The sequence below is a fragment of the Pogoniulus pusillus genome, chromosome 6 (genome assembly GCF_015220805.1).
Source record: "Pogoniulus pusillus isolate bPogPus1 chromosome 6, bPogPus1.pri, whole genome shotgun sequence".
NCBI lineage: Eukaryota > Metazoa > Chordata > Aves > Piciformes > Lybiidae > Pogoniulus > Pogoniulus pusillus.
This window is the reverse complement of record NC_087269.1, coordinates 29,134,614-29,153,124: the sequence shown is the minus strand read 5'-3', so window position 1 is coordinate 29,153,124 and position 18,511 is coordinate 29,134,614. Positions and strand designations below refer to the sequence as shown.

At 51.5% G+C, this 18,511-nt stretch overlaps 2 long non-coding RNA genes across 4 annotated transcripts in view; one reads left to right on the top strand and one right to left on the bottom strand.

Moving 5' to 3' along the window:
- Window positions 1–4,047: 4,047 nt before the first annotated feature.
- The window catches only part of LOC135176522 (uncharacterized), a 61,721-nt gene continuing 47,257 nt past the window's right edge, over window positions 4,048–18,511 (bottom strand). For all 3 annotated transcript variants that reach the window (XR_010302690.1, XR_010302691.1, XR_010302692.1), the window contains 2 exons: window positions 4,418–4,612; window positions 4,048–4,257 (listed from right to left, as the gene is read on the bottom strand). This is a non-coding gene — a long non-coding RNA (uncharacterized LOC135176522). The remainder of the gene's footprint in view (window positions 4,258–4,417; window positions 4,613–18,511) is intronic.
- Window positions 12,387–18,370, top strand: LOC135176523 (uncharacterized). Its single transcript, XR_010302693.1, has 2 exons — window positions 12,387–12,613; window positions 17,679–18,370. It is a non-coding gene; the product is annotated as an uncharacterized LOC135176523 (long non-coding RNA).

The following is an 18,511-nucleotide window of genomic DNA, read 5'->3' as shown; positions in this document are numbered from 1 at the left end:
TCAGGAGCTTGTAGAAACAAAGAGATGCTTTCATAGATTTTCCCACTCCGTTCACTGGCTGATGAATGCTTCAATGCAAAATCCATGTGCCTCAGGAACTGTTCCTTTTCTCTACTGGTAGCATTATTGATCACAGTCTGAGCTGCAAGATCCAATTGCTTTCCTGTGTCTGAGGGCATAGAAGAGCATAGATGTAGAGTCAGGAGTGGAGACCACAGTGATCTACTACATCTTGTTACAACATGTTAGGAGGAAGCTCTTCCCAGAGAGAGTGATTGGCATTGGAATGGGCTGCCCAGGGAGGTGGTGGAGTTGCTGTGCCTGGAGGTGTTGAAGCAAAGCCTGGCTGAGGCACTTAGTGCCATGGTCTGGTTGACTGGATAGGGCTAGGTGCTGGGTTGGACTGGCTGAGCTTGAAGATGTCTTCCAACCTGCTTGATTCTATGATCTTCCCCATGGCCTCTCAAGGCAGTGACTGGCTTCTTCCTAATCTGCAGGTGTTCCAGGCTAGGTTAGATGAGTCTTTGAGTGACCTGGTCTAGTGGAAGGTGTCACTGCCAGGAGGGCTGCAACCAGATGATCTTAAAGGTCCCTTCCAACCTAAACCATTCCATGAATCATCCAGTCCAACCTATCACCCAGCCCTATCCAATCAACTAGACCATGCTGAGGTGGAACGTTCAGAGCTGCAGTTTACCTCCATCACTCCTTGTCCTAACACAGGGCACAAGTGAGCTGAGGCTGTCTCTGTCCCTTCCTTCCTAACACCCAGCCCTCAGATATTTATAGACATTGATTAAATTCCCTCTCAGTCTTCTTCTCTCCAGACCAAACAACACAGGTCTTTCAGCCTTTCACAGGCTTGCAGGATGTCAGGGGTTGGAAGGGACCCAAGGAGATCATTGAATCCAACCCCCCTGCCAGAGCAGGACAATACTATCTAACACAGAGCACAGAGGAACACATCCAGACAGGCCTTGAAAGGCTCCAGAGAAGGAGACTCCACAGCCTCTCTGGGGAGCCTGTGCCAGTGCTCTATGACCCTTACAGTAAAGAAGTTCCCCCTTGTGTTGAGGTGGAACCTCCTGTGCTGCAGCTTACACCCATTGCTCCTTGTCCTATCCCAGGGAGCAGTGAGCAGAGCCTGTCCCCTCTCCTGGCCAGCCCTCAGATACTTATAAACAGTTATCAAATCCTCTCTCAGTCTTCTTTTCTAAAAGCCCCAGGTCCCTCAGTCTCTCCTCATCAGGCAGTGCCCTCCTGTCCCCTCATCACCCTTGCAGCCCTCCACTGGAGCCTCTCCAGCAGATCCCTGTCCCTCTTCAACTGGGGAGCCCAAACCTGAACACAGTATTCAAGATGAGGTCTCAGCAGGGCAGAGTAGAAGGGGAGGAGTCCTCCCTTGCTCTGCTGGACACACTCTTCCTAATACACCCCAGGCCCCCATTGGCCTTCTTGGCCACAAGGGCACATTGCTGTGCCATGGATGTTATCCACCAGCACCCCCAGGTCCCTCTCCACAGGGCTGCTCTCCAGCAGATCACCTCCCAGCCTCTACTGCTGCAGTTCATTATTCCTCTCAGATGCAGGACTCATCAGGCAGTGCTCCAGGCCCTTTATCATTCTTGTAGCCTACTCTCTCAAGTAGATCCCTATCCCTTATCCTGAACTCTTGACTACATGAGGCTGAACCTCACACAAACAATGACCTCAAGAAAAATCACATGGCAACAAGCACCCAAACCTGTGTTTTACCAGCAGCTACTGTGAACTGGAGGTGGTGTTTGTCCTCCTTTTGGAAGAGCAAACAGAGTCAAGACAGCTGCAGAGAGGCTCTGTTCCTGATCAGCTTGACAGTGATGCTTCAATAGGATCTCACTTGAACTCATCAATAAGATGTCTGGAGCTGTCTGGAGCGATTGGTGTGTCAGGGATGAACACACTCATGGAGAGGGAAGCCTCTTGTATGCATCAAGAGCCTCTTGTGAGCTAACTTCTTAACAGAAAACAGGGGGAGGGGAAAAAAAAAGAGGGATACAAAGTGCTGCCTGATACTTCCCTCATCAAGTGGTGAAACATCTCAGGGCTTGCAAGCATGGGTGCTGCAGGAAAGCCTTTGGTCCCTTTGTGTCTCTCCAGCATCAGGGAGCAGCTGATGAAGAGCTGCCATGTACAATGCTTCATAGGGACAGTTCATAGGCAAGGAGGTCAAGGCTGACCTCCTCTCCTCTGCTTCCAGGAGAATGACACATTTCCCATCTTTTCCAGCAACACACAAACTCTTCCTCTCCTCTCACTGTTGTTTTTTTTTGGCCACTCTACCATCACATTCTGGAGATGCTACACAGAATTATGGAACTGGTTTGGTTGGAAAAGACCTTTAAGATCATCCAGCACAGTTGTTAACCTAGCACTGCCAAGTCACCATTACAGCACATCCCTTAACACAGCTTTTTCAATCCCTCCAGGGAGGCAGACTCTACCCTTTCTATGCCCCTGCTCAAGCACAGGAGAGATGGACCAGGTGTGTTAGTTTGAGCCTAGCTGGGACAATTTAGTGAGAGGAATTAGATTATAGGCTGTGAAAACGAAACTGTGGTGAAGTCTTCACTCATAGAATCACAGAATCAGTCAGGGTTGGAAGGGACCACAAGGATCAGCCAGTTCCAACCCCCCTGCCATGGCCAAGGAAACCCTACCCTAGAGCAGGCTGCACACAGCCTCAGCCAGCCTGGCCTTAAACACCTCCAGCCATGGGGCCTCAACCACCTCCCTGGGCAACCCATTCCAGCCTCTCACCACGCTCAGGATCAACAACTTCCTCCTCATGTCCAGTCTCAATCTCCCCACCTCCAGCTTTGCTCCATTCCCCCTACTCCTGGCACTCCCTCACAGCCTCAAAAGTCCCTCCCCAGCTTTTCTGAAGGCCCCCTTCAGATCCTGGAAGGCCACAAGAAGGTCACCTGGGAGCCTCCTCTTCTCCACACTCAACAGCCCCAACTCTTTCAGTCTGTCCTCTCAGCAGAGCTGCTCCAGCCCTCTGAGCATCCTCATGGCCCTTCTCTGGACACACTCCAGCATCTCCACATCCCTCCTGCAATGGGGGCTCCAGAACTGGATGCAGGACTCCAGGTGGGGTCTCAGCAGAGCACAGCAGAGGGGGAGAATCACCTCCCTGGCCCTGCTGGCCACACTTCTCCTGATGCAGCCCAGGCTCTGCTTGGCTTTCTGGGCTGCAAGTGCACACTGCTGGCTCCTGTTGAGCTTCTGGTCCAGCAGCACCCCCAAGTCCCTCTCCTCAGGGCTGCTCTGCAGCCACTCCCTGCCCAGCCTGCATTTGTGCTTGGCATTGCCCCAACCCAGATGCAGGACCTAGGCTTGCTGAGATGTAGAAAACCAAGAACACAAACATAGATAACACAGTTGCTGTGTGTCTCTGGCTGCCTGCACTCTTCTCTTTAACCTGCTGTCCGCCTAACTAATCCTTCTGCTTCCTAACCCCTCTGGCTGGTCCTCCAAACTCACCTTGCACGTAAGGCAAAGTCTGGGGTAAGGTAGAGGGGTGGAAAGGAGGTGGAAAGGTGGCTGGGAGCCCCTCCTGGGGACTCTGGTTTCTGGGGGGGCTGTTGTGCTTCTGTATTGCTTTTAAGCTGCCTATTTCTGTCTCTAGCTGTACATAGATTGTATATCCTGCTTGTATCTTGTGCTAAGCTGTAAACACAAAGCTTCATTCTTAATTCCCAGCTTGGCTGAGTCTAATCTGGGTGATTTCATACGGAGGAGAGGTAACACCCAAACCATCACACCAGGTGACCCTCCCCAAAGCTCCCTCCCAACCTAAAAAAGAGGAGACATCCCTGTGGCAGGAGGGATCTCAGCTAGAGATCACACCTGCCTCCCTCCCTTACTGCTGCACGCCAGAGCAAAGCATCTGCACCTTCAGCTTCAAAGCCAAGCTTTTAAAGTCCCCCTGCAACAGCAGCCTCGTTTTTCAATGTGAAGGAGCTAAAATCCCCACTGTTAGCTCATTTACATCTCAATACAGGTAGGTTATGGATAGCTATTATTTATATGTATGTAAGACATCCATTGCTTATTCTGAGGGACACAGTAAGAAATAAACCACCCAGCTTCACATTCACCTTTTCTGAGTTGGTTGGGGGGAGGGAGGTTTGTTTGGGTTTTATCCTCCTGCTCTTTTCCTCTCTCTTCTTTTTTTTTTTCATCCCTGGCTCAAGTTTGAGTGTTGCTGAGAATCTGCAAATAAATAAAAGAGTGAGCAGCCCCATAAAAGCTGATTGTTTCCCCCCACCCCTGCAAAGATTGTCTTTGTGAAGAAGATTAAAAAGCCTTCTGTGCAGCAGAAGACAAAGGTATCCCTGGGCGAGAGGAAGACATAAAAGAGGTTACTACATACATCTCTCGGCTGTGTGGACTGCTAATTCGTGCTGTTGTCATCCTTTCTTGTCCATCTCCACTCTGGCTTCTCCCTTATCATTAAAGGGAAAGTTACCTCTGAGTAACTGAAGGTAACTTTGGAAGCAACAGTTGCAATCTGAGCAAGGGAACTGCTTCCCCAGCTCACAGCAGGGAGAAAGGCTCCATGGGGCCACTGCAAAAGAAAACACATCTGCTCACAGCTGGCAGCATACAATTGTGGAACAGTTTGGGGTGGAAGAGATCTTTGAGATCATCAAGCCTGTGAACCAAGCACTGCCAGACTGCCACCAAGCCCTGCCCCTCAGGTGCAAGGTCCTGCAGCTGGGTGGAGGCAATGCCAAGCACAACTCCAGGCTGAGCAGGGAGTGGCTGGAGAGCAGCCCTGAGGAGAGGGACTTGGGGGTGCTGCTGGAGGAGAAGCTCAACAGGAGCCAGCAGTGTGCACTTGCAGCCCAGAAAGCCAAGCAGAGCCTGGGCTGCAGCAGCAGAAGTGTGGCCAGCAGGGCCAGGGAGGTGATTCTCCCCCTCTGCTGTGCTCTGCTGAGACCCCACCTGGAGTCCTGCATCCAGTTCTGGAGCCCCCATTGCAAGAGGGATGTGGAGATGCTGGAGTGTGTCCAGAGAAGGGCCAGGAGGAACTTCTGCAGTTCTGCTCTGCCAAAGCATTCCCAGACCCCAAGAGCACTTTTACTGCTCCTCCCTCCTCACAGCATCACAATCGTAGAATCAGCCAGGGTTGGAAGGGACCACAAGGATCAGCCAGTTCCAACCCCATGCCATGGCCAAGGAAACCCTACCCTAGAGCAGGCTGCACACAGCCTCATCCAGCCTGGCCTTAAACACCTCCAGCCATGGGGCCTCAACCACCTCCCTGGGAAACCCATTCCAGCCTCTCACCACTCTCATACTCAACAACTTCCTCCTCACCTCCACTCTCAATCTCCCCACCTCCAGCTTTGCTCCATTCCCCCTAGTCCTGCTGCTCCCTGACAGCCTAAAAAGTCCCTCCCCAGCTTTTTTGTAGGCCCCCTTCAGATCCTGGAAGGCCACAAGAAGGTCACCTGGGAGCCTCCTCTTCTGCAGACTGCACAGCCCCAACTCTTTCAGTCTGTCCTCACAGCAGAGCTGCTCCAGCCCTCTCAGCATCCTCCTGGTCCTCCTCTGGACACACTCCAGCATCTCCACATCCCTCTTGCAATGGGAGCTCCAGAACTGGATGCAGTACTCCAGGTGGGGTCTCAGCAGAGCAGAGTAGAGAGGGAGAATCACCTCCCTGGCCCTGCTGGCCACACTGCTCCTGATGCAGCCCAGGCTCTGCTTGGCTTTCTGGGCTGCAAGTGCACACTGCTGGCTCCTGTTGAGCTTCTCATCCAGCAGTACCCCCAGGTCACTCTCCTCAGGGCTACTCTCCAGCCACTCCCTGCCCAGCCTGCGTTTGTGCTTGTGCATCAGGGAGCTCAGTGAGAGTCCTGCAAGCTGATGAGGATGGACTGGGTCCCTCCATGTGCAGCACTTTGGTGCAAAGGCAGGCCAGACTGCAGGGCAAGCTCCAGCAGCCGGTGGGTTCTGCTCTCCCTCCCCTCTCAAAATGCTTTGTCAGGATTCATTAGGAGCACAGCAGGTTTTGCTGGTACCTGCACTATCAGCAAAGTGTCTGCTTTTCTTCTTTGCTGACAGCCCACATACACTTCCAGAGCTCTAAAAGACCTCCACATTCAAAGCCCTGTAATGACTTTCCTCTTCTTTTCTTTCCTCCTTCCCTTTAATGGCTTTCACTAGGGGAAGAGGATTACTTTTTTTGCCTTGCATCTTGAGGCAGATGTTCTGCTGTCTCATTTTTTCTCTTCTTCAACCCCCCTGAACTAGCTCCCCTGTTACAGGTAAAGTTCAACAGCTGAGTTCTGACAGCTGGGGACACCACCAAGAAGTGGCCACCAAAGAGGATAATGGCTGCTTAAATCATAGAGTGGTAGGAGTTGGACAGGGACCACTCCAGAGACCACTGAGTCCAACTCCACCCTGCTAAAAGAGGATCACCTAAGGCAGATCAACACAGAAATACATCCAGACCTGTCCTGAAGTCTCTACAGAGGGAGGCTCCACAAACTCTCTGAGAATCCTGCTCCAGGGCTCCAGCACCATCACAGTAAAGAAGTTTTTCCTCCTCACGCTGAGGTGGAACTTCCTGAGTTCCAGTTTGTATCCCTTCATCCTATCACTGTGCACCAGTGAAAAGAGCCTGGCCCATTTTTCTTGGCACCTACCCTTCAGACAGTTGTAAAGATAAATAAGATGCCCTCTTAGGCTGCTCTTCTCCAGACTAAACAGCTCCAGGTGTCTCAGCCTCTCCTCCTCACATTGGTGCTCCAGGTGCTTAACCACCCCTGCAGCCTCCATTGGACACTCTCCAGTATTTGAAAAGAGCATTTAAAAAGAGTCCAGCACAGAGGCACAAAGATGCTGAAGGCAGTGGAACATCTCCCAGGCTTGAAGGAGCTGAGGCTCTTTAGCTTGGAGAAGAGCAGCCTGAGGGGTGACCTCATTCGTGTTTATAAAGATGTGAAGGGCAGTGTCAGGAGAACAGAGCCAGGCTCTGCTCAGAGATGTCCAATGACAGGACAAGGGGCAGTGGATGCAAGCTGGAGCAGAGGAGATTCCATGTGAGCATAAGGAAAAACTTCTTCCCCATAAGGGTGACAGAGCCCTGGCACAGGCTCCCCAGAGAGGCTGTGGGGGCTCCTTCTCTGGAGCCTTTCAAGGCCTGTCTGGATGTGTTCCTCTGTGCTCTGTGCTAGATTGTGTGGTCCTGCTCTGGCAGGGGGGTTGGACTTGATGACCTCCCTGGGTCCCTTCCAACCCCTAACATCCTGGGAGCCTGTGATATTCAGCCAGCTGTTGACCAGCACTCCCAGAGCCTTTGCACCAGGCAGCTTTCCAGGCACTCCTCCCAATGCCATGGGGTCCTTGTGACCTAAGTGCAGGACCCAACTCTTGGTTTTCACAGAATCACAGCATCACCCAGGTGGGAAGAGATCTCTAGGATCATCGACTCCAACCTACCACTGAACCCTTCTAATTAAATAAACCTTCCTGAAGAAAATTAACATGAAGAAAGTCTGTCCCTGGAGCAGAGAAAATCAGTAATTGTCAGCCTGGGAAAACAGAGGATTTAAGCAGCAGGCACCATAGTGAGGACAACAGTGAAAGATTTTCTCGGTTAAAATGCCTGCATTTCATGTGGTCTAGGTTGGAAGGGACCTTCAAAGTTCATCCAGTCCAAATCCCTCTGCAGTCAACAGGAACATAGTAGGCTGAAGATGAGGCAGCAGTGTGCCCAGGTGGGCAGGAGAGCCAATAGCATCCTGGGCTGGCTCAGGAAGAGTGTGGCCAGCAGGACAAGGGAGGTTCTTCTGCCCACCCCTGTACTCAGCACTGCTCAGGCCACAGCTTGAGTGCTGTGTCCAGTTCTGGGCTCCTCAATTCAAGAGATGTTGAGGTACTGGAAGGTGTCCAGAGAAGGGCAAGGAAGCTGGTGAGGGTCCTGGAGCAGAGCCCTGTGAGGAGAGGCTGAGGGAGCTGGGGGTGTGCAGCCTGCAGAAGAGGAGGCTCAGGGCTGACCTCATTGCTTTCTACAACTACCTGCAGGGAGGCTGTAGCCAGGTGGGGTTGGTCTCTTCTGCCAGGCAAGCAGCAAGAGAAGAAGGGAACACAGTCTCAAGTTGTGGCAGGGGAGGTGTAGGCTGCATGTTAGGAGGAAGTTGTTGTCAGAGAGAGTGATTGGCATTGGAATGGGCTGCCCAGGGAGGTGGTGGAGTGGCTGTGCCTGGAGGTGTTGAAGCCAAGCCTGGCTGAGGCACTTAGTGCCATGGTCTGGTTGATTGGACAGGGCTGGGTGCTAGGTTGGACTGGCTGAGCTTGGAGGTCTCTTCCAACCTGACTGATTCTATGATGAGTAGATCAGATTTCTCAGAGCCCTGTTGAGCCTCACCTTGAATATCTCCAGGGATGGGGCTTCAACCACCTCCCTGGGCGATCTGTTCCAGTGTTTTGTTCAACTTCATCCTATTAACCTCAGCTCATCAGTCCAGCCTGGCCAGACCCCCTCTGTAGATCCTTCCTATCTTCAAACAAGATGCTACACCTGGGGTGTCAAGCAGGCAGGAGATGAGATGCTGGCTGTGTATCTCTGAAGGAGTAGGGAGCACAGAGATCAGACAAGGCTGAGGCTGGTGAAGGTGGCACAGAATCACATTCAGGTTTGCTGTGTTTGAGGCAGAAGGGCAGCTCTTGATGGGCAGAGCACCCATTAAGAGATGTAGGCGAGCTGAAAGCAAACCTTTGAGCACAAAGAAATGTTTTGAAACACAGGTGGAGTTTGAGCCATATCTAAACATAGTTACCCTTACCTGACTACATCAACATCCTGTGCTGGGGATGAGAATTAGCCTGAAAACAAGCATTAAGAGCTGGAGATTTCTCTTCCAGGACCTTTTAATCTAACATCTGATTCTCTGGGGAGGGAAAGGAAATGCACATCAGCCTGTGACACAATCAGTGAGTGCTCCCCTAGAAGATGAAAGATTTGGGATGTTTGCTCTTGCCTGATATTCTCTGTGGCCCAATGCATCTGTAATTAATCCCAGCTCTCTCTGTCAGGCTGAGGTTTTGAACACCATGTCCCACATCCTGGATGGGTGCCCTGTGAGTAAGCATTTCCTACCTGGAAATGCTCTGTTGAACATGCCAGGCTGGCTTCCTTCCTTAGCTGTGGGTCATCTTTTAACACCAGTGATGGACTGAAACCTCAGCACAGATGAAAGACCTACTCTAGTTCTCTTTCTGGAACCCTTTAGGCACTCAAAAACATTCCTAAGTCCACTGGGCAATGTCAAGCCCAGTGGAGAGGTCAGAAGACATTTCCAGAGGCTGGCTGGCCCTTGCAGAGTCCCTGCCTTATGCAGGGAGAAGGTGCTTTAGAAACTACTTCAGTTTGGAAATGCCTTCATAATGTAACCTTCATCCAGAGGTTTTCCAAGAGCCTGTGGATCAAACTCATCCTCTTAAACCCCCACCTCCCAACAAAACCCAACCCAAGCCAAATCTCACAGCCCTTCTTCACTGTGAGTGCTGAGCCTGAGCAAGCCCTGGAGCAGTCAGGCCCCCAACTCTGTGCCAACTCTCTACTCAGCATCCACCAAACCCACTGCAAGACTTGCCAAAAGGGGTGAGAATGAGGAGTGGGCCAGGAGGATGCTCAGAGGGCTGGAGCAGCTCTGCTGTGAGCACAGACTGAAAGAGTTCAACCTGGAGAAGAGGAGGCTCCCAGGTGACCTTCTTGTGGCCTTCCAGCATCTGAAGGAGGCCTCCAAAAAAGCTGGGGAAAGACTTTTGAGGCTGTGAGGGAGTGCCAGGACTAGGGGGAATGGAGCAAAGCTGGAGGTGGGGAGATTGAGCCTGGCTGTGAGAGGAAGTTGTTGAGCATGAGAGTGGTGAGAGGCTGGAATGGGTTTCCCAGGGAGGTGGTTGAGACCCCATGGCTGGAGGTGTTTAAGGCCAGGCTGGCTGAGGCTGTGGGCAGCTTGATCTAGGGTAGGGTGTCCCTGCCCATGGCAGGGAGGTTGTAGAGTCTCCTTCTCTGGAGCCTTTCAAGGCTTGTCTGGATGTGTTCCTGTGTGCTCTGTGTTAGATAGTATTGTCCTGCTCTGGCAGGGGGGTTGGACTGGATGATCTCTTTGGGTCTCCTCCAACCCCTGACATCCTATGAATTAGATGATCTTTGTGGTCCCTTCCAACCCTGACTGATTCTATGAGACATAAGGACTCTTTGGTGCTCTGTGGTTGCCAGGAGGCTTTAGGGACATGCATTTTCCCTTGCCAGGCTCCCATCCTTTGATTAACTTCAGCAAGCAGATACAGGAATGAAAGAGCAGCCATACCTCTGCTATCTCCTACTGCCTCCATAACCCAAAAACTTGGCATGCCTTTGCCTAAATTATCTTCTTATGGCGGCAGATGTCTCATCCCTGGAAACATTCCAGGCTAGGCTTGACCAGGCTCTGAGCAACCAGATCTAGTTGAAGATGAAAGTGTGATTGGCATTGGAATGGGCTGCCCAGGGAGGTGGTGGAGTTGCCATCCCTGGAGGTGTTGAAGCAAAGCCTGGCTGAGGCACTTAGTGCCATGGTCTGGTTGACTGGATAGGGCTGGGTGCTGGGTTGGACTGGATGAGCTTGGAGGTCTCTTCCAACCTGCTTGACTCTATGATTCTAAGTCACAACAGGATGAGATGAAATGGCTTCAAGCTGTGCCAGAGGAAGTTTAGATTGGACACGAGGAACAATTTCTCTCTTTAAGAAGCAGTCTGGTGGTGGAGAGAGATTGAGGGGAGATGGTTGAGTCATGTGGAGCTGTTTAAAGCACCAAAGCATGTAGATGAGGCACTCGGGGAGGTGGTTTAGTGGGCATGGTGGTGTTGGGGTGATGGTTGGACAGGGCTGGGTGCTAGGTTGGACTGGATGAGCTTGGAGGTCTCTTCCAGCCTGCTTGATTCTATCATTCTATGATCAGGGCAGGGACTGTCTTCCTGTACTCTGCACTGCTGAGGCCACACTTAGAATTCTGAGTTCAGTTTAATTTTGTGGCCCTCACTGTAAGAAAGACATTGAGGTGCTGGACAAGGTCAAGAGCAGAGCAATGAAACTGGTGAAGTGTCTGCAGGACAGGTCTGACGAGAAGCAGCTGAGGGAACTGGGGGTCAGCCTGGACTAAATAAGGCTGAAACAGAGGCTCTCTACAGCTCCCTGAAAGGAGGTTGGAGCCAGGTGGAGGTTGGTCTCTTCTCACAAGTAACAAGTGATAGGACAAGGGGAAACACCCTCAAGTTGATACTATGATTCTATTCCATCCCAACCTCTGTCCCAGCCTCTCCTGCTTCTGCCAAATTCTCCCTTGGTTTCTTACACACCACAGTTTTAACCAATCTGATCACTGAGTAACTGTGTGAGATGTGGCAAGACACTGACAAAAGCATAGAATCAACCAGGTTGGAAGAGACCTCCAAGCTCAGCCAGAACAACCTAGCACCCAGCCCTGGACAATCAACCAGACCATGGCACTAAGTGCCTCAGCCAGGCTCTGCTTCAACATCAACAGGCACAGCAACTCCACCACCTCCCTGGGCAGCCCATTCCAATGCCAATCACTCTCTCTGACAACAACTTCCTCCTAACAGCCAGCCTAGACCTCCCCTGGCACAACTTCAGACTCTGTCCCCTTCTTCTGTTGATGCTTGCCTGGCAGAAGAGACCAACCCCACCTGGCTACAGCCTCCCTGCAGGTACTTGTAGACAGAACGATTCTATGTCCCCTCTCACTGCAGCATGGTTGGACTAGATGACCTTTAAAGAGCCTGTCCAACTCCAACCCATTCTTTTCTTCCCTGCCAGACACACAAACTCCTTCTTTTAATCCCCACCATCTCAGAGATGCCCCTTCCACTCCCCCCCCCCCCCCCCCCCCCCGACCTGAGACTGATGACAGAAACTCTTCCAGAGAAAGCATCCAAAAGTTGACTCACTAAAAACCAGCCTGGAGAGATCCTGCAAACCCTCAGGCAGGGGCAGTCGTGGTTGTTAAAGCATCTAATTATCTACTTGTCCATTACTAAGCCTGATTTGATTTAAGCAGTTCCCTTGGCCAGCACACTGGGACATAACACCAAGCTCTGAATCATCCCTGTCCCATCTGCTCCTGTCTTTGCCCTTCCTAGGTAGGATAACACCACAAGCCAAGCTAAATATTTAATAGCAGTGCTAATGGCTTTGCTAAGTGAAGTTAGGGGGGGGTGGGGGAAGCATTTCCTTGGTTTAAGATGACAGAAGCAGGGTTGTGTTAATGGGCAACCTGCATATGCTGAGGCTGGGCTGGATTTCTGCCCGTGCTGTGCCTCTCACCTGTGACTACCAAGGCTACAGGCAGGTGGTTCAGTCACCACTCAACAGAAGCCTGCACCAGAAGAGCTTTAAAGGATGATTTTTGTGTGTGTCTGTGGCGTCCTTTCCAGGTGAAGGGGTCAGGCAGCCCTAAGAAGCCATCCAGTTCTGGGATCTGTGACACAAGGAGGACATCAAACAGCTGAAGCAAGTTTGAAGCAACTGCTTCAAGGAAATAAAGGGTAACTTTATGACAAGATTATGTTTCTTAAGGGATTTTATGCTTGTCATTGGTACTACAGAGCAGAAATTGAGGCAAAAAGGTGTTTTTTTTTGTTTTTGTTTTTTTTTTTTGCTTGGAATCAATGATTTTAAAGGTCTTTTTGAATCAAAATGATGCTATGATTCTATGATATAAAGAGCAGGATATTATGGCCACAACAACCCCAAGCAGCACTACAAGCTGGGGACAGAGTGGCTGAGAGCAGCCAGGCAGAGAGGGAGCTGGGGGTGCTGGTAGAGAGGAGCTGAAGATGAGGCAGCAGTGTGCCCAGGTGGGCAGGAGAGCCAATGGCATCCTGGGCTGGCTCAGGAAGAGTGTGGCCAGCAGGACAAGGGAGGTTCTTCTGCCCCTGTGCTCAGCACTGCTCAGGCCACCCCTTGAGTGCTGTGTCCTAGTTCTGGACTGCTCAATTCAAAAGAAGTGTCCAGAGGAGGCCACAAAGATGATCAGAGGGTTGGAAAACCTTCCCTATGAGAACAGGGAAGGCTATGAGGATGATGAGGGGGCAGGAGGGCACTGCCTGATGAGGAGAGGCTGAGGGACCTGGCACTTTTTAGTCTGGAGAAGAGAAGACTGAGAGGGGATTTGATAACTGTTTATAATCACCTGAGGGCTGGCCAGGAGAGGGGGGACAGGCTCTGCTCACTGCTCCCTGGGATAGGACAAGGAGCAATGAGTGTAAGCTGCAGCACAGGAGGTTCTGCCTCAACACAAGGGGGAACTTCTTTACTGTAAGGGTCACAGAGCACTGGAACAGGCTCCCCAGAGACGTTGTGGAGTCTCCTTCTCTGGAGACTTTCCAGGCCTGGCTGGATGTGTTCCTGTGTGCTCTGTGCTAGATTGTGTGGTCCTGCTCTGGCAGGGGGGTTGGACTGGATGATCTCTTTGGGTCCCTTCCAACCCCTAACATCCTGTGAGCCTGTGAATAAGCTGTGAGAGGTGAGGTTGTCCGTCCTAAAAAAGGGGAAGGCTTTCCAGGGAGATCTTCTGGTGGATTTTCAGTATCTGAAGGGGGCTACAATAAAGCTGGGGAGGGACTTTTTATAGGGGGCTTGTAAAGCTAGGATGAGGAGCAGTGACTTTGAGCTGTGTAAAGGGTTAACACTCCTGGGGCAGTGGTCTTGACCCTGACCCCCAGGTGCTCCTGACTCCACCCCAGGAGTGGGTCTGAACCTTACTTCAGCTGTAGTGGTTAGCCCACTCCAGGTGCAGTGGTTAGCCCACTCCCTGTCTAGCCCCCTATATAAAGAGAGGAACTTTCTGTTCCATTCCCTCTTGCTCTGCCTCCCTGCATCACCCTCCTGCTCCTGCTGCTCTTTGTTTTAGCTCTTGGCCATCAGTCCATGAGGGACAAACTCATTGCCATCAATCTGGTTGTGTGCATATACATTTTGTGTCTTGTTTTCCCTTCCCTATACCTTGTTGTAACTCCCCTACCTCAAATACCTTTTATTTATTGTTAAAGTTCTCTCTTTCAACTTCCAAACTGAGATGAAACTATTTATTTGGGTGTGTTTTACCTTTGCCTCTCTCCATCTAATTCCTTTTCTTTGAAAGCAAAGGGGGAAGAGGGAAAGGCATCCTAGAACATGTTACTGGTTCTATTCACTATACCTGAGTCTCTGGGAGATTTCAACCAGAATAGAGACAAGCTGGAAGAGGGAAGGGTTAGATTGGAAATTAGGAAGAGATTCCTTCCAGTGAAGGTGGTGAGACACTGGAACAGGTTGCCGAGGGAGGCTGTGGATGCCCCCTTCAGAAGGTGTTCAAGGCCTTGAGCAACCTGGTCTAGTGGAAGGTGTCCCTGCTCAGGGTAGGGGGGAGCTGTAACTAGATGACCTTTAAGGTCCCTTCCAACCCAAACTAGTCTATGATTCCTGAAGAATAACTCTTTTTGAGATGATCACAGGATGTTAGGGGTTGGAAGGGACCCAAGGAGATCACTGAGTCCAACCCCCCTGCCAGAGCAGGACAATACTACCTAGCACAGGGGAACACATCCAGACAGGCCTTGAAAGTCTCCAGGGAAGGAGACTCCACAACCTCTCTGGGGAGCCTGTTCCAGTGCTCTGTGACCCTTACAGTAAAGAAGTTCCCCCTTGTGTTGAGGCAGAACCTCCTGTGCTGCAGCTTACACCCATTGCTCCTTGTCCTATCCTAGGGAGCAAGTGCACTAAACCAAAGCAAGGCAGCCAGCCCCTAAGAGCATACCTGTCCATAGAGCAAGCCCTGGGGGTTGGAGCAGCATCTCAGTGGAGCCATGCTCAAGCCACCCTTTTTTCTCACCTCACTAGAATTTTCCTGACAGTTTGCAAGTCCTGCTGACAGGAGATAAAACCCCCTAAGGGCCATTTCAGGGCCAGATGTTAGCTCGTGTGGATGGAACCTGCCATTTGCATTTGTGGAGGCGAGTTAAAGGACAGCAGTGTGCACTTGCAGCCCAGAAAGCCAAGCAGAGCCTGGGCTGCAGCAGCAGAAGTGTGGCCAGCAGGGCCAGGGAGGTGATTCCCCCTCTCTGCTGTGCTCTGCTGAGACCCCACCTGGAGGACTGCATCCAGTTCTGGAGCCCCCATTGCAAGAGGGATGTGGAGATGCTGGAGTGTGTCCAGAGAAGGGCCAGGAGGATGCTCAGAGGGCTGGAGCAGCTCTGCTGTGAGCACAGACTGAAAGAGTTGGGGCTGTTGAGTCTGCAGAAGAGGAGGCTCCCAGGTGACCTTCTTGTGGCCTTCCAGGATCTCAAGAGGGCCTACAAAAAGGCTGGGGAGGGACTTTTTAGGCTGTGAGGGAGTGCCAGGAGTAGGGGAATGGAGCAAAGCTGGAGGTGGGGAGACTGAGAGTGGCCATGAGGAGGAAGTTGTGGAGCATGAGAGTGGTGAGAGGCTGGAATGGGTTGCCCAGGGAGGTGGTTGAGGTCCCATGGCTGGAGGTGTTTAAGGCCAGGCTGGATGAGGCTGTGTGCAGCCTGCTGTAGGGTAGGGTGTCCCTGGGCATGGCAGGGGGGTTGGAACTGGCTGATCCTTGTGATCCCTTCCAACCCTGACTGATTCTATTACAGCAGGCAGACCTGGAAAAACACAGCTCACCTTGGGAGAAGGCTGTTTCATGGACTGCTTCTGTTGCCACTGCTGGTCTGCAGCTGAGGGAGCATGTTGGGAGGTAGTACATCAGACCTTCCTGCCCCAACCATGAGATCCAGAGGCCATCAGCCAAAATTCAGTCTAGACTAGCAGGAATTAGCTATTTCACTAGTAAAGGCAGTTAATTAGTGGATCATGGAGCTGTTGAGGTTAGAAGAGAACTTTCAGGTCATCAAGTCCAACTGCTTGCCTAGAGCTCACCATCCTACCACTGCTGCTAAGCCACTACCACTAAACCACAGCCCTCAGCACCACCACCTCCAGTGAGTGGGACTCCACCACCTCCTTGGCCTGCCTGTTCCAGGGCCTGAGAACCCTTTCTGTGAAGAAATTCTTTCCTAATATTCAAGCTGAACCTCTCTTGGCACAACTTGAAGCCATTACCTCTTGTTCTGTTGCTTGATGAAGATGAGATCCAGCCCCACCTTAACCCAGCTTCCTTTTGAGGTAATTCTAGAGGGCAACGAGGTCTCCCCTCAGCCTCCTCTTCTGACTATTAAACCTTTAAAAGTGAACCTTTGCTATATGTAGAGAATGAAATCATGATCATGCTCATCAGGCCTCATGGATGGGCCTGAAGAACAACTGAGGTGCATCCAGTGAGCAAGACAAGGAGGAAAACAGCACCCATTAGCTTTGTATTTTCCCATCAAGCAGCACATGAACATAGAACCACAGAATCAGTCAGGGTTGGAAGGGACCACAAGAATCAGCCAGTTCCAACCCCCCTGCCATGCCCAGGGACACCCTACCCTAGAGTAGGCTGCACACAGCCTCAGCCAGCCTGGCCTTAAACACCTCCAGCCATGGGGCCTCAACCACCTCCCTGGGAAACCCATTCCAGCCTCTCACCACTCTCATGCTCAACAACTTCCTCCTCACCTCCACTCTCAATCTTCCCACCTCCAGCTTTGCTCCATTCCCCCTAGTCCTGGCACTCCCTGACAGCCTAAAAAGTCCCTGCCCAGCTTTTCTGTGGGCTGTAAGTACAGCTTAAGCTGTTGATGTAGCTGTGCTTCCTCTTCCTTAATGCATCTGCAAGGAGTAAAAGTGAAATGCTCAAGCACCCTGAGGCTTCCATCAGCAACAGTGTGGCCAGCAGGACTAGGGCAGTGGTGGTCCCCTGTGGTCAGCAATGGGGAGTCCACACCTCAGTAACTGGCTTCAATTTTAGGGCCCTCACTTCAAGAAGGACACTGAGGTGTTGCAGCAGGTCTGGAGAAGGGCAACAATGGAGAAGGGCAACAATGGAGAAGGGTCTGGAGAACAAGGCAGGTGAGGGGTGGCTGAGGGAACTGGGATTGTTCAGCCTGGAGAAAAGGAGGCTGAGACCTTCTGGCTCTCTATAGCTTCTTGCAAGGAGGCTGTAGCAGGGTGGAGGTCATTCTCCTCTACCAAGAAACAAGTGATAGGGCAAGAAGGAACAGCCTCACGTTGTGCCAGGAGAGGTTTAGATTGGACAGGAGGAAAAATTGCTTCCCCCAAAAGATTGTGAAGCCCTGGTCCAGGCTGCCCAGGACATTGGTAAAGTTCCCATCCCTGGAGGCACTCCAAAGCCATGTAGATCACAGAATCAACCATGTTGGAAGTGGCCTCCAAGCTCAGCCACTCCAACCTAGCACCCAGCCCTAGACAATCAACCAGACCATGGCACTAAGTGCCTCAGCCAGGCTTTGCTTCAACACCTCCAGGCACAGCAACTCCACCACCTCCCTGGGCAGCCCATTCCAATGCCAATCACTCTCTCTGACAACAACTTCCTCCTAACAGCCAGCCTAGACCTTCCCTGCCACAACTTGAGACTGTGTTGAGATGTGGTGCTGAGGGACATGATTCAGTGGTGACCTGGCAGTGCTGGGCTAACACTTGGCCTCTGTGATCTTACAGGTCTCTTCCAACCAAAACTCTTCTCTGAATCCATGATTCTACTGAATCCCAGCAATGGCAGGAGGCAATGACCCTGTTATTGGAAGAAACTGGGTCTGCCCTCATTTGATTCAGCTCTCCCAAGCTCACCCTAAGCAGATGTGGCTCCTCCTCTTCCTAGGCACCTGCACATGTTGACTTTTCCCATCCATCCATCACCTGCTCTCCCAGCACAAGCCGCAGCAAAGCTGCTCTGGGACTGGGTAAATATTTGCTGGCACCACTGAGTGCCATCATCTGGAAGGACAGCAGGGTGGATTTGAGACAAGCTGAGCATCTAAGAATAGTCCTCTTTGTCATCCAGCCCCTACCCTTGAGTGATCCCCGTGCATCCCTCAACACCTGGACCGTCCAAGCCTTGCAGCAGACGTCCTGCAGGCTGCTGCCTACTGCTGCCTGCTGGATTTTAGCACCGTTACTCAAGGGCCTGAGTTTCTTGGCAGGTCATCTAGAAAGCAGAAAATGACTCCAAAAGAGAGCAGATCTCCAGACAGGGAGAGTAAAAAAGACTTCTTTTAGTGTGATTTTTCTGAGAGACATCAGCAGCTCTTTTGCACTGTTGGGTGGGAGGAAAGGGCAGGAAGAGGAGGAGGACATAATTCTGCTCCAGCTTGCTACATCATCAGTTTGCATTAAAATATTCTTCTGCCACAGCTTTGGAGTTTTGCATTTCTGCAGGCAAATTTATTGAAGGTGTACTTCAGCCTGATTACATTAATTAACCTGGCATTAGCAAATACAGCTTTGGTTCAGCTCAGAAGAAAGGAGGGGAGGGGGCAGGCAGAGAAGGAGGC